Source organism: Anabrus simplex, chromosome 1 (assembly GCF_040414725.1).
Source record: "Anabrus simplex isolate iqAnaSimp1 chromosome 1, ASM4041472v1, whole genome shotgun sequence".
Lineage (NCBI taxonomy): Eukaryota > Metazoa > Arthropoda > Insecta > Orthoptera > Tettigoniidae > Anabrus > Anabrus simplex.
The window spans coordinates 1,024,217,397-1,024,229,708 of record NC_090265.1 but is presented as its reverse complement, the minus strand read 5'-3'; positions in this window follow the sequence as shown (position 1 = coordinate 1,024,229,708).

The window sequence follows — 12,312 nt, the reverse complement described above, 5'->3', positions numbered from 1 at the left end:
TTAAGGCCATGGCTGCTACCTTCCTAATCCTAGACCTTTCCCATCCTGCGTTGCCGGAAACCTTCGATGTATTAAAGTGACTAGCATTTTCTTCTAAGGAAGGAGTTCATAATATGAATACCAGATGGCAGCAGCGAGCACTGAATGCTGTTGCTGCTGTCTTACCAGTACATAGTACATAGATGCCGTAGGAGCGGTGACTAATGTGCCGTGAATCGGATCACTGTATCGATTCAGTAACGTGAACGGAATCAAATGAATCGATTCAGTAAAATGAATCGAATGTCCCATCACTATTGTGAAGTTTCAGAGTGTTAGTGCAATTGTGCATTAGCTTCACATTTACCTTATTAATACGTACTGCATTATGCACAGTTTGGTAAGGAATATGCAAGAGCACGCAGTGTCTCTCACAACTAATGTTTGTAGTTAGGCATGTCGTATCTCTTACTCGTGCCGTACCTACAAACTTTAGCTGGCCAGCTTCAAGCCACTGTTTCCGATCTACAGGATTACGGAAGTAGACCTACTTTTAATTACAGACTATTCTCTTAATAAATCTCCCATTCATTGGGTTACTGAGAAGTTGCCGGCAAATATCCACTCGGCGCTGGACTTGTTGTGCCGTTAATTCATGATCAACAGATCGGCCAGTTTTATGTGACATTTTGAGAGTTTTGACGTGACGATATATGGATTTTCATGCAAAGCTCTGCTGGTATTCTCAATATACCATACAGCATGCCTTCCGGGATGTAGAAAATCTCTCTTAAAATAGTAATAACCCCAACCACTGTGTCATATCCTGATTACTGGATCGTTGGATCCATCTTAGGGTTATCTGCTTATTGATGACCTCTTCACCTATCACTTCCCATGCATTCAGATCCGTAACAGCTGCTCTATACTTTTGTTTCCAGCAGTGTACCTAGAAGACATGCATTTCTATTTTTTTTTTTTTTGCTAGGGTCTTTACGTCGCACCGACACAGATAGGTCTTATGGCGACGATGGGATAGGAAAGGCCTAGGAGTTGGAAGGAATCGGCCGTGGCCTTAATTAAGGTACAGCCCCAGCATTTGCCTGGTGTGAAAATGGGAAACCACGGAAAACCATCTTCAGGGCTGCCGATAGTGGGATTCGAACGTACTATCTCCCGGATGCAAGCTCACAGCCGCACGCCTCTACGCGCACGGCCAACTCGCCCGGTCATTTCTATTTTTGTTGCCGCTATTTTTTTACTATTTATTCTATGAACAAAACATTCCTTATTATGGTAAATTAAACTACGCCGATAGGACTCAATTCTATGATTTATCCTGACAAATTTCCATTGTAAAATCGCAGTGATAAAAAGGAAAAGGTTATTTAAGGGACAAGATTTCTTCATCGCATTTAATTAATCTAAATTTATTACAAAACACTGAAGCTTGGTATTTGGTAATTAATGTAATAAAGGTTGTACTTCATTACAAATAGGAAACACAACACAACAATTTCGGGACCTGGTGCGGAACACAGAACCTCTAAGCTCAGGAATCGTCACGTTATCCAGTCAGTACATAAATACGTGTAACATGTACCTTAATATTCTGCTTTAGAGTATTGCCTTATACTCAAGTTCTATCCCTTATCTCGTAAATACCTGCATGATTTCCTGTTCTAAACGGATTTCCGTGGTGGGGTGCTTGTTTATGAATCTTTCCCCACCCTTTGTAACTAGTCACATCTGCGAAGACGATAATTTAAATATACACTATCTCTCCATTGTTAGTATAAATGTTCGGCTCCGTCGCTGAGTGGTCAACCTCTTGGGCTTCAGTCCTCGGGGACCTGGTTCGACACCCAACCGGGTCGAGGAATATTAAAAAGCGTTTAATTTCTTAGGTTCTGGGACTGCGTGTTTCCCAAATTCACGCTCCCCGGATTCGATTCACGGCTCTGCCACGAAAGTTGAAATGTGGTACGAGGGCTGGAACGGGTCCACTCCGCCTTGGGAGGCCAAATGAGAGGTGGGTTCGATTCCCACCTCAGCCATCCTGGAAGTGGTTTTCCGTGAATTCCCACTACTCCTCCAGCAAATACCGTGATGGTACCTAACTTAAGACCACGGCCGTTTCCTACCATCTTCCTTGTCATTCCCTTCCAATCTTCCCACCCCGCACAAGGCCCTGTTCAGCCTAGCAGGTGAGGCCGCCTGGGTGAGGTACTGGTCATTCTCCCCATTTGTATCCCAGACCCAATATCTCACGGTCCAGGACAACTGCCCTTGAGGCGGTACAGGTGGGATCCTTCCCTGAGTCTGAAGGAAAAGCCAACACTGGAGGATAAACAGATTAAGAAAGAAAGAATGTAATAGCAAGAAACGAATTAGACACTAGTGTTCATTTCTTATTCCTAATTGATCCGACTATTTGTTTCGAGTCAAATGAGGACCAACTTGAGGGAGTAACTAAGACCTTGAAAAAGGGCTAATCTATTACCCCACAGTACCTTACTAAGAGCAAGTACAATATTCAGTCTATAACATCACTGGCCACATGATCGGTGCTTGAAGGGCCAATACGCGGCTACTCGAAAAGATTCGGACCTTGCTGTAAACTTCCTTATATTCGACGCAGAAATTGCCCCTGACTAAATTGTGGTAGCAGCATAAAAGTGGGCAGTAGCCATCTTCAGAAACCACACCTATGAATCTTGAAGCTACTTAGTACTCACAAGGGGAGGTGGCGATGTCCGCATAAGCGATTTTATTCAGATTTCTTAGATTGGTAGTACTGCATCACAAAAAGACACTGGCAAAGTAGTAGCGTGCAACTCTCAAAAATTTCCGAAAGAAGCGATTTTGAATATGTAGAGAAAAGTTACGAGAAGTTTAGCATGCCCGGTTCCATCAAACGCCAGACGTTGACACGCTGGTCGAGTGGGTAAGGTTCTCCACTTCAGTTAGGAAGATAGCGAGTTCGAGTCACGCTCGCCCTACCTTTTTCCTGACATTTCCCGATCCCCTTTCTCCTCGTGTTGCGAATGAGAGCAGCAGTTAGTCACTGTCTGACTGAGCTGTGTCGCGTCAAGGCTGTGTGCGATGTAAAGAGACATGTTCATCACAAGTTCGATCGACATGGAGATCTCGCATGTTGAATTCTGTTCGAGCGAAAGTGTTTATGAGTGTGGAGTTACACAAAGTGCAAAGAAGTTCCCGAGATAGCCAACTACAAATAAACAGTTGAAAAGGGCCATGACTTACGTCGAGCACCATCTTTGTATAAATCGCTTAGTGGATCTCACTGACTCTGTAGAGATTACAAAAGAGGCCGAATTATTGGGAAAGAAAATTTGTAAATCTATTTTGACAGTCATAGAAGAGAATAAATTTGTAATAGATGCCGTTGCTGGCGAGATATAGTGTTTGCAGTGCACTATGTCCTCCGGTATGGGCTAGAATAAATTTGTTACTTACATTAACCTGTCTCAGTCTCATTCTTGGCTTTGACAATATGAAAGTGACTGAGGTATGTGTGATGCTATTAATACCATTCCTTATGCAGCCAGGCCCTGTTATGAATGGTGTGAAAATATCGCTCATAGGGTCGGTTGGTGCATGCATTTCAGTGGACTTGGCAGGTTGACAAGTAATAGCAACTTCAGGCTCGGTAAGGAAAGCAATGGAAAACTACCTCCCTCCTCATTCCCCTAACACGCCTCTTCATTAACGCCTAGGCTATTTATGACAGCTTTTGTCGGAGCTGTGGAGGATCTAACCAGCCTTCGGGCTGAATACCCAACATACATACAGATAAAAACATGGGGAAAGGCATGGAGGTTAAAAAAGATGGTAGCAACTTGACTCGAACTCGCCATCTTTATAACTGAAGTGGATAAGCTTAATCACTGGACCAGCGAGACAGTCTTTTGCTTGATGCTACCCGGTATGCTAAACCTCTCGTAACTTTTCTCTACATTTTCAAAATCGCTTTTTTGGAAATTTTTGAGAGTTGCGCATTATTACATTGGCAGTGTGTTTTTGTGATATAGTACTACCAATCTACAAAGTTTGAACAAAATCGGTGATGCGGACATCGTGACTTTCCCTTGTCAGTGAACTTTTATGAAATTATATAAATATTTATTTATTTTGTTATGGTATTCTTTGTCCTCGTGTCAGCCTGAAAATACTAGGTATACAAATATATCTACGAAATGAAAATGCGAAAGAAATATGTCTCTCATACGTAACTCTGTTAAAAGGTATATGTTTTAGGAAAAATATTAGTTTTTTTGTTTCTTAATCTGTTTACCCTCCAGGGTCGGTTTTTCCCTCGGACTTGGCGAGGGATCCCACCTCTACCGCCTCAAGGGCAGTGTCCTGGAGCTTCAGACATTGGGTCGGGGGATACAACTGGGGAGGATGACCAGTATCTCACCAAGGCGGCCTCACTAGCTATGCTGAACAGGGGCCTTGCAGGGGGATGGGAAGATTGGAAGGGATAGACAAGGAAGAGGGAAGGAAGTGGCCTTGGCCTTAAGTTAGGTACCATCCCGGCATTTGCCTGGAGGAGAAGTGAGAAACCACGGAAAACCACTTCCAGGATGGCTGAGGTGGGAATCGAACCCACCTCTACTCAGTCGACCTCCCGAGGCTGAGTTGACCCCGTTCCAGCCCTCGTACCACTTTTCAAATTTCGTAGCAGAGCCGGGAATCGAACCCGGAACTCCAGGGGTGGCAGCTTGTTACACTAACCACTACACCACAGAGGCGGACGTAGAATTATCCCACTCCACGCAAATGGTACGATCCTCACAACGGACTGCACTCGTGAACGCAGGGAGGGTAGGGCGAAGAGGTCTTATACGATGGAGAAGTGAGTAACTTTCCCTTTATGCGGAATAAATGTAGCCGTAACGAGCGAATCTAGTGTTGGCGGTATGTGGGGAATTATATAGAAAAATATAATAATTCTCTCGGGTGGAGCTCTTTTGAAATATCTTCAATTGGCGAAAAACCACTTCAATAAAAACGTTCGTTATCCTTAAAATGGCTTCTCCCCTAACAAAGGAATGTAGAATCAGTATTAATGGCCATGTGTCTGTGCTCAACAAGGATTTGCTGGACTTCTTGCCTTCTCACTGTCACTGAAGGCATAACAAAGGAAGAGAAAGGAAAAATGCCCTCTAGCAGTAGATTCTCTTCTTGAAACAAGTGAGAGAAGTCTTAGATCTTCACCAGTGTGTGGAGAGTCATGACATGCAGAAGGGAAACGAATGGAGAGAGTAACATCTACAGGGAAGTAACTCCAAGGAACTCCCGACTTGGACGCGTGGGTTGGCGCTCCCGATGTTCTTAGCTAAGTCTGGCGTTGCTTCAAATTAGTTGTACGGAGTTCCTCGCTTTCATATCCCACCTTCCTTGGTCAAAACTTTTTCTCGTATGATCCCGACTGTATCTGTCTTGCGATGTGTAGTGAGTCATTTACACACCCTTCTTGGCTCTCCTCTTCATTTTTCCGATACCCTCAATGATCGGAGTGTCGGAACATTTCATTCATTTCCTCTGATTAGTAGTGAGACAGACAGGGCCGTTGCATGTTGCACTTTATCTTAAACTAATCATCATCACCACCACTACCACCACCAACAACAACAACAAACAAGCTAATCATACGGTCTAGTGAGTGTAAAATTTATTTTGTCAGGCCAATTGGTTTCGATTATAGAGTATGTTGACCTTTTGAGCCGAAGTTGCAGTTTCAATACTGGATCAGTCCACTGCTTTCTGAAGGTGTTCAATTACGCCAACCTTGTGTTGGTAGATTTACCGGCATGGAAAACAACTCCTGAGAGACAAAATTCCAGTACTTCAGCGTCTTTCAGTAAACTTACAAGTACTTAGTAGGACGTAAAATTATTATTATTATTATTATTATTATTATTATTATTATTATTATTATTATCATTATTATTGAGAGCCTCCGTGGCTCAGGCGGCAGCGCGTCGGCCTCTCACCGCTGGATACCGTGGTTCAAATCCCGGTCGTTCCATGTGAGATTTGTGGCGGAGGCGGGACAGGTTTTTCACCGGTTACTCCGGTTTTCCCTGTCAGCTTGCATTCCAGCAACACTCTCCATTCTCATTTCATAGCATCTATCATTCGTTAATAAATCACTTTGGGAGTGGCGACCCCATCGTACTAATAGCCTATATCTGCTTCATTCATTCCATCCCTGACCCGGTCAATGACTGGAGAGCAGGTTGTAGGTTTTCTGTTTCATTATTCTTCTTCTTCTTAATTCTCAATCCTAAGATTGGTTGGCAGCAATTCGTCTTCTCCACTCTTCTCTGTAATCCGCTAATCTCTTCATTTCCACATATGAGCCTGTTCCTACGTCATCTCTGATCTGTCTTGAATATTGCAGTCTAGGTCTTCCTCTTCCTCTTTTACCTTGAATCATTCCTTCCATGACATTAACTATGAAACCATTGTGCCTATAGAGATGGCCAATTAATTGGTCTCTTCTTTTCCTTATTGTTGCTAAAAAGGATCTTTTTTCGCCTATTCGTCGAAGAACTTCTTCATTGGTGAGTTCTTCTGTCCATGAGATCTTTCCATCCTCCTCCAGCACCACATCTCAAATGCTTCCAAACGTTTCTTATCACGTGCACTAATAGTCCACGTTTCTGAACCATACAAGGCCACACTCCAGACATAGCACTTAATAAATCTCTTCTTGGTCTCCACATTTATAGTCCTTGATGTAAGTATTATCCTTTTATTGTAAAAAGCAATTTTTGCTTGGGAAATTCTGCTCTTTATGTCGACTGAACTTTTGCCATCTGGAGTGATTTTACTTCCTAAGTAGGTAAAGACATTTACTTGCCTTAGTGGTATATCACTAATTCTGATGTCGACTGCGATATGCTGGCGGTTGCATACCATAATTTCGGTCTTTTTTGTATTAATTTTCATGTTATGTTATCTTATTCGTTCTTATTAATGCACTTTGTAGTTTCTCTTCGTTCTCCTCTATGACAGCTATGTCATCAGCAAATCGTATCATTTTTATTTCTACTCCATTTATCTTTATCCCTTCTATTTCCTCTTTACATTCCTCAATGGCTTTCTCAATATACAGGTTGGAGAGCACTGGTGACAAGTTACATCCCTGTCGTACTCCTTTCTTTATATAAGCCTCCCGTACTTCACAATTTATGTTTATGATGCATCTTTGGTTGTTATAGAGTTCGTATACTATTCGTCTATCTCTAAAATCTAGACCAACACTAGTCATAATCTTCATTAACTTATTCCAGTTCACATTATCAAAAGCTTTTTCTAAATCCACGAATGCAATAAACAAAGGTTTTTTACATCTAGCCTTTTGTCTATAACCTGTCGTAACGTTAGAATAGCTTCTCGTGTGCCTCTATTCCTCCTAAATCCAAACTGATCTTCAGCCAAATGTGGTTCAATTTTATTGCTTATTCGGTTAAGTTATATATTATTCTATTGGGGTCCATGTCTCAGTAGTACGTGTTTCTTTCACAAAAATCAAATTCCGCATTAGCTTCAGTGTGCTGACGTGCGGGAGCGTTGAATCTTTGCTTACATTCACTTTTCTTATGACCATTGCCGTAATTCGTCTTTCTTTCGTCTTCACAGCCACCCGTAGTTAGTAATTAGAGAACCAAGATAGATTAAATTTCCGATGGCATCATAGCATCTAATGTTGCATGGGTATACTTAATCTGTCTATTATCGAAACTTTAGTTCTCTGTTCATGAAGGTGTGAACTATTTGACCATTTTCTGTGATCTTGACACCTCGCTATGATGAGGGTAACTTAGGAAAATTCTACTATAAAGATATCACATTCTCAAATATCATTGCAACTTAAACATTTCATTCTGGTCCCGTATTTACAATATATATCATTTCTGTTCTATTAAAAGGTTCACCTGGTCAATACATGTCAATTACTACCATAAAAATCATCATTAGACCATCTTCAGATGTTACAAAAAAAAGCTAATGTATCTCACTTGAATTTGACAATTTACCCACTCACTTTTAATAAATATTAAGATTAATTACCTTTCTGGGTAACAGCTGATGATGGCCTAAGGATGGGTCGAAACATGTAATGATGTTGTAACTTTTAGCTATTTTTATAATAGTAATTGAAAATTATTGATAAGGTGAACCTTTCAATAAATTCTTTTAATATAATAGAATATTTATATATTCTGAACTATCAATTTCTCGCATCGAATACTCCATATATATTGAATCATAGTGAATACATAAGACAACCCTGCCTAACTTCTGCCTCAATGTGGAATGTATCTGAATGCGTCATCGACTCGTGTGGTTGTTGGACAGTTGCCGTCTGGTATGTTTCAGCACAAGGCTGCCATATAGATTATAACTGATACACTCAAGTCTACCCTGTACATTCTCGATGCCGGTCCTAATCTACATTCCCGCACGTCATAAGGGAAGGAAGCATTATATTGTGAGGAAATACAAGATGTTACCAACCCACGAGAACACTTGAATTAATAGGTTTTGCTTCAGAAATCATCCTTAAATGACCTCAAAACCTTCATCACGCCTAGTCAAGAATGGTGTAATTCTCACATCACCAGTACAGGTACTCGATAGTTGTCTGTGAAATTGAAATGGCGTATGGCTTTTAGTGCCGAGAGTGTCCGAGGACATGTTCGGCTCGCCAGGTGCAGGTCTTTAGATTTGACTCCCGTAGGCGACCTGCGCGTCGTGATGAGGATGAAATGATGATGAAGACGACACATACACCCAGTCCCCGTGTCAGCGAAATTAACCAATGATGGTTAAAATTCCCGACCCTGCCGGGAATCGAACCCGAGACTGCTGTGACCAAAGACCAGCACGCTAACCACTTAGCCATGGAGCCGGACGTCTGTGTCGGTAACAAGCCAAGAGGTCTTGGTCCACCCAGTAAGTCGTACTCGAAACTAACAAGGGAAGTAAGTGAGTAATCACGCTCGTATCATAATGAAAGTTGGTGGAGCGGCAGCGGAGAAGATGTAACTTACACTCAAAATTTGACCCTTGCGGAAGATGACTACTACTAAAACGTTCAGTGCAGAACCTCCTAGATGGTAACGCCATCTCTCGGGCCAGGGAGATGTGATGCGGTGAAGGAGATGTTAGGAGAAGGTGAGTGGGTTAACAGCCGTGGCATATTTTAGGAACAATTCCGGCATTCGTCTTAGTACAAGAGAATGCTAGTTGCTTTACGACGCACCGACGCAGACAGGTTTTATGGCGACGATGGGACAGGAAAGGCCTAGGAATGGGAAGGAAGCATCCGTGGACTTAATTAAGGTACAGCCCCAGCATTTGCCTGGTGTGAAAATGAGAAACAACGGAAAACCATTTTCAGGGCTGCCGACAGTGGGGTTCGAGCCCACTACCACCCGGATGCGAGCTCACAGCTGCGCGCTCCTAACCGCACGGACAACCCGCCCGGTGCAAGAGAATGGAAAAAAACGGAAAACCATTCTCAGGACAGCCGACGATGGGAACCATCCTCTCTCTGTCTCCCGAATGGAGAGGCGTAGAGCCACGACAAAGCCGCGGCCACCCATCATCTGCTCGGTTGGTCGGTCAAAGTGCAGTGCCGTCGAACCACGGACCAGCAATGGTCACCATCCACCATCCAGCTTTTTTTGAAAGAGGATGAGCACACTGTGCAGGTGGCAGGATTACAAACATTTCTTTGGCCTTCGGCTATCCACACTTTACGAATATCCTTGCGTTTCGAGAGAATATTATTATGCAGACCAAGTTTTGTGAGACTGAGTGTACATTGCTGAAGTGAAAACCATATCGAAGGAATTAATTTCCAGTCCCTGTATTACAGTCTGAATTGTGTGAGCGCGATGAAGGAAGCAGGGCAGAAAATGTATAAAACTCGTAGGCTAAACTGCCGCTGGAACGGCGTATACGACGTATACAATCTCAATGGATGCAACCGAGTAAATTGCTTCTCCTCGCTTTTACGTTTCTACAAACACGTGTACTTTTATTACATATATAATTTTCATATATTCATAGGGTATTGTTGTGTTGTCCTGGCGTGTGGTATCCAACCCCTCCACTCCTATTGTATGTTCAGTCTTCAGCCCTAAGGCTGGCTGGATCCTCAAGAGCTCTGCCATCAGCTGTCATATATGGCCTAGGCATCACTGAAGAGGCATACTAGGGAAATGAGGAACGAGGTAGTTTCGCGTTGCTTTCCTCACCGACCCAGAAGTTGGTATTACATATCGGTCTGCCAAGTCCACTGAAATGCATGCACCAACCGACCCTATGAGCAACATTTTCACACCATTCATAGCAGGGGCTGGCTGCAGAAGGATTGGTATTACTTGCATCGCTCATACCTCAGTCACTTTCATACTGTCAAAGCCAAGAATAAGACAGAGACAGAGCAATGAAAGTAACAAAATTGCTCCGTCCCATACCAGATGATACAGTGCACTGTAAACATTAGGTCCTGGCAGCAAATGCATGGGTAACCACTCCTAATACTTTGTACATATTTGGGAAATAATCACGTAGGTGGGTTAAGGCGTAGGATGGGTCAATATCACTTTTAGGAGTACAAATTCAGAGAAATACATCAATGATACGTATCATGAGGACGATAGTTTGCAAATTTAAGCCATGTGTTCAATTACGTACATAAACGGATATTAGAACCATTTGTGGAATTGTTAATAGGGAACAATATGAGGAGATACTATAAAATCTATTTAATTGCTCATGCATATATACTCTTTATTTCATGTTGAAGGTTTTCATTTCATGCTCTCAGCCTGCCTATTCATTTATCCAAATGTATCCGTTCTGGATGTATTGTTCTAGAGTGTACAGTAATATTTATTATTCTCTCGGATGGAAAGGTCTTGTTTACAGCTCTCAGTAGTTGGCAAAATGAGGGCAACGCGGTCCAGTTTCACACTTAGTGTGCAACATAATGATGCACTTGAAGCGGATAAACAATGGATTCATTAAAACCAATCCCTAATGCTGATGAAAAGATGAAATTAAAGCTATCTCCGAACAGATAACAAAAACCTTTCAAAGCATGGAAATAGAGGCTCCTGCCAATGTTTACGATATCTCCAGAAATTAACCAGGTTCTCTTTAATGGAGCAAACTGAATGAACATCAGGAATTTCTTCGTAAGAGGAAACCTAGATTCTAACTTCTTTGACTTCCTGAAAAAGGCATCGAACCCTCGCCCTTCCTAGTAAAAGGAGCACATCATTACTGCCTCGGTTAGGCATCCTCTGATGTAATGAGAAGATTATTATTAATAACTAGAGCTCGGATTTCCATGCAAATGCATGTTTTTAAATAAGCTAGTTACATTTCTCAAACTTTACAAATATTCGTTTTATGACAACGATTCCAAATAGCCGTTCTTTTTCCGTGCATGTTTGCATATTTTGGCCTTTTTGGGAGAAAGTGCATGCATAATGCATATTTTTAAGGATTTTTGGATTTAATAGCAAATATTTGGACTTTATATTGCATACTATGGCTTTTCTTCTGACTTTGGAGCATATATGATTTTAGGTTGCATGGTAATGTCTCTTATAAATGTTGGTTTGCAGAATTTGGGACCGTTTTCCCATGTTATATGTCCATTATTGAGATACGGAGAGAAATATAATGTAGACATGGCATCCAACCTGACAACTAAAGTTAATACATACCGTACAGATCCTATAATCCAATTAGCCAAGCACTTTCTTATATGTTGCTTGAGTAAACGTTGACGTAAGCCGTAATTCTTAGAAATAAGGTATCCCAATATAAAGAGGATGGTTGCCTAACTGTACTTCCTCTTAAAACAATAATCACCACCACCACCACCACCACCACCATTTCCAGTATAAATTTCTATAAATTGAACCGTAAGTTGGGAATTACTAAATGACAACTCATTATTTTCGTCTATGTTAAACGAACAAAACAAAACTTGTATCACACGTCTGTAACGCTACTTTACTGCGATAGCGGCTTACAAACCTTGGTTTTGCACTGAATCCTCTTTCGTTGTTAACCTGGAATTTCCTACCTGGAACTCTCACTCGTCACACGTCTCAGGTTAAAATGATTGAAACAAAGAAGGTAATTGGGAAGCAGCACGCATGCACACTGCAGATTGCAGTTTTTTGTTGGACTGTATCGTGAAATGTTGTTGTCATGCCGCCTGTTAGAAGTGTAAGAAGAGATCTCGTGTCTAAATGGATTGAAGGA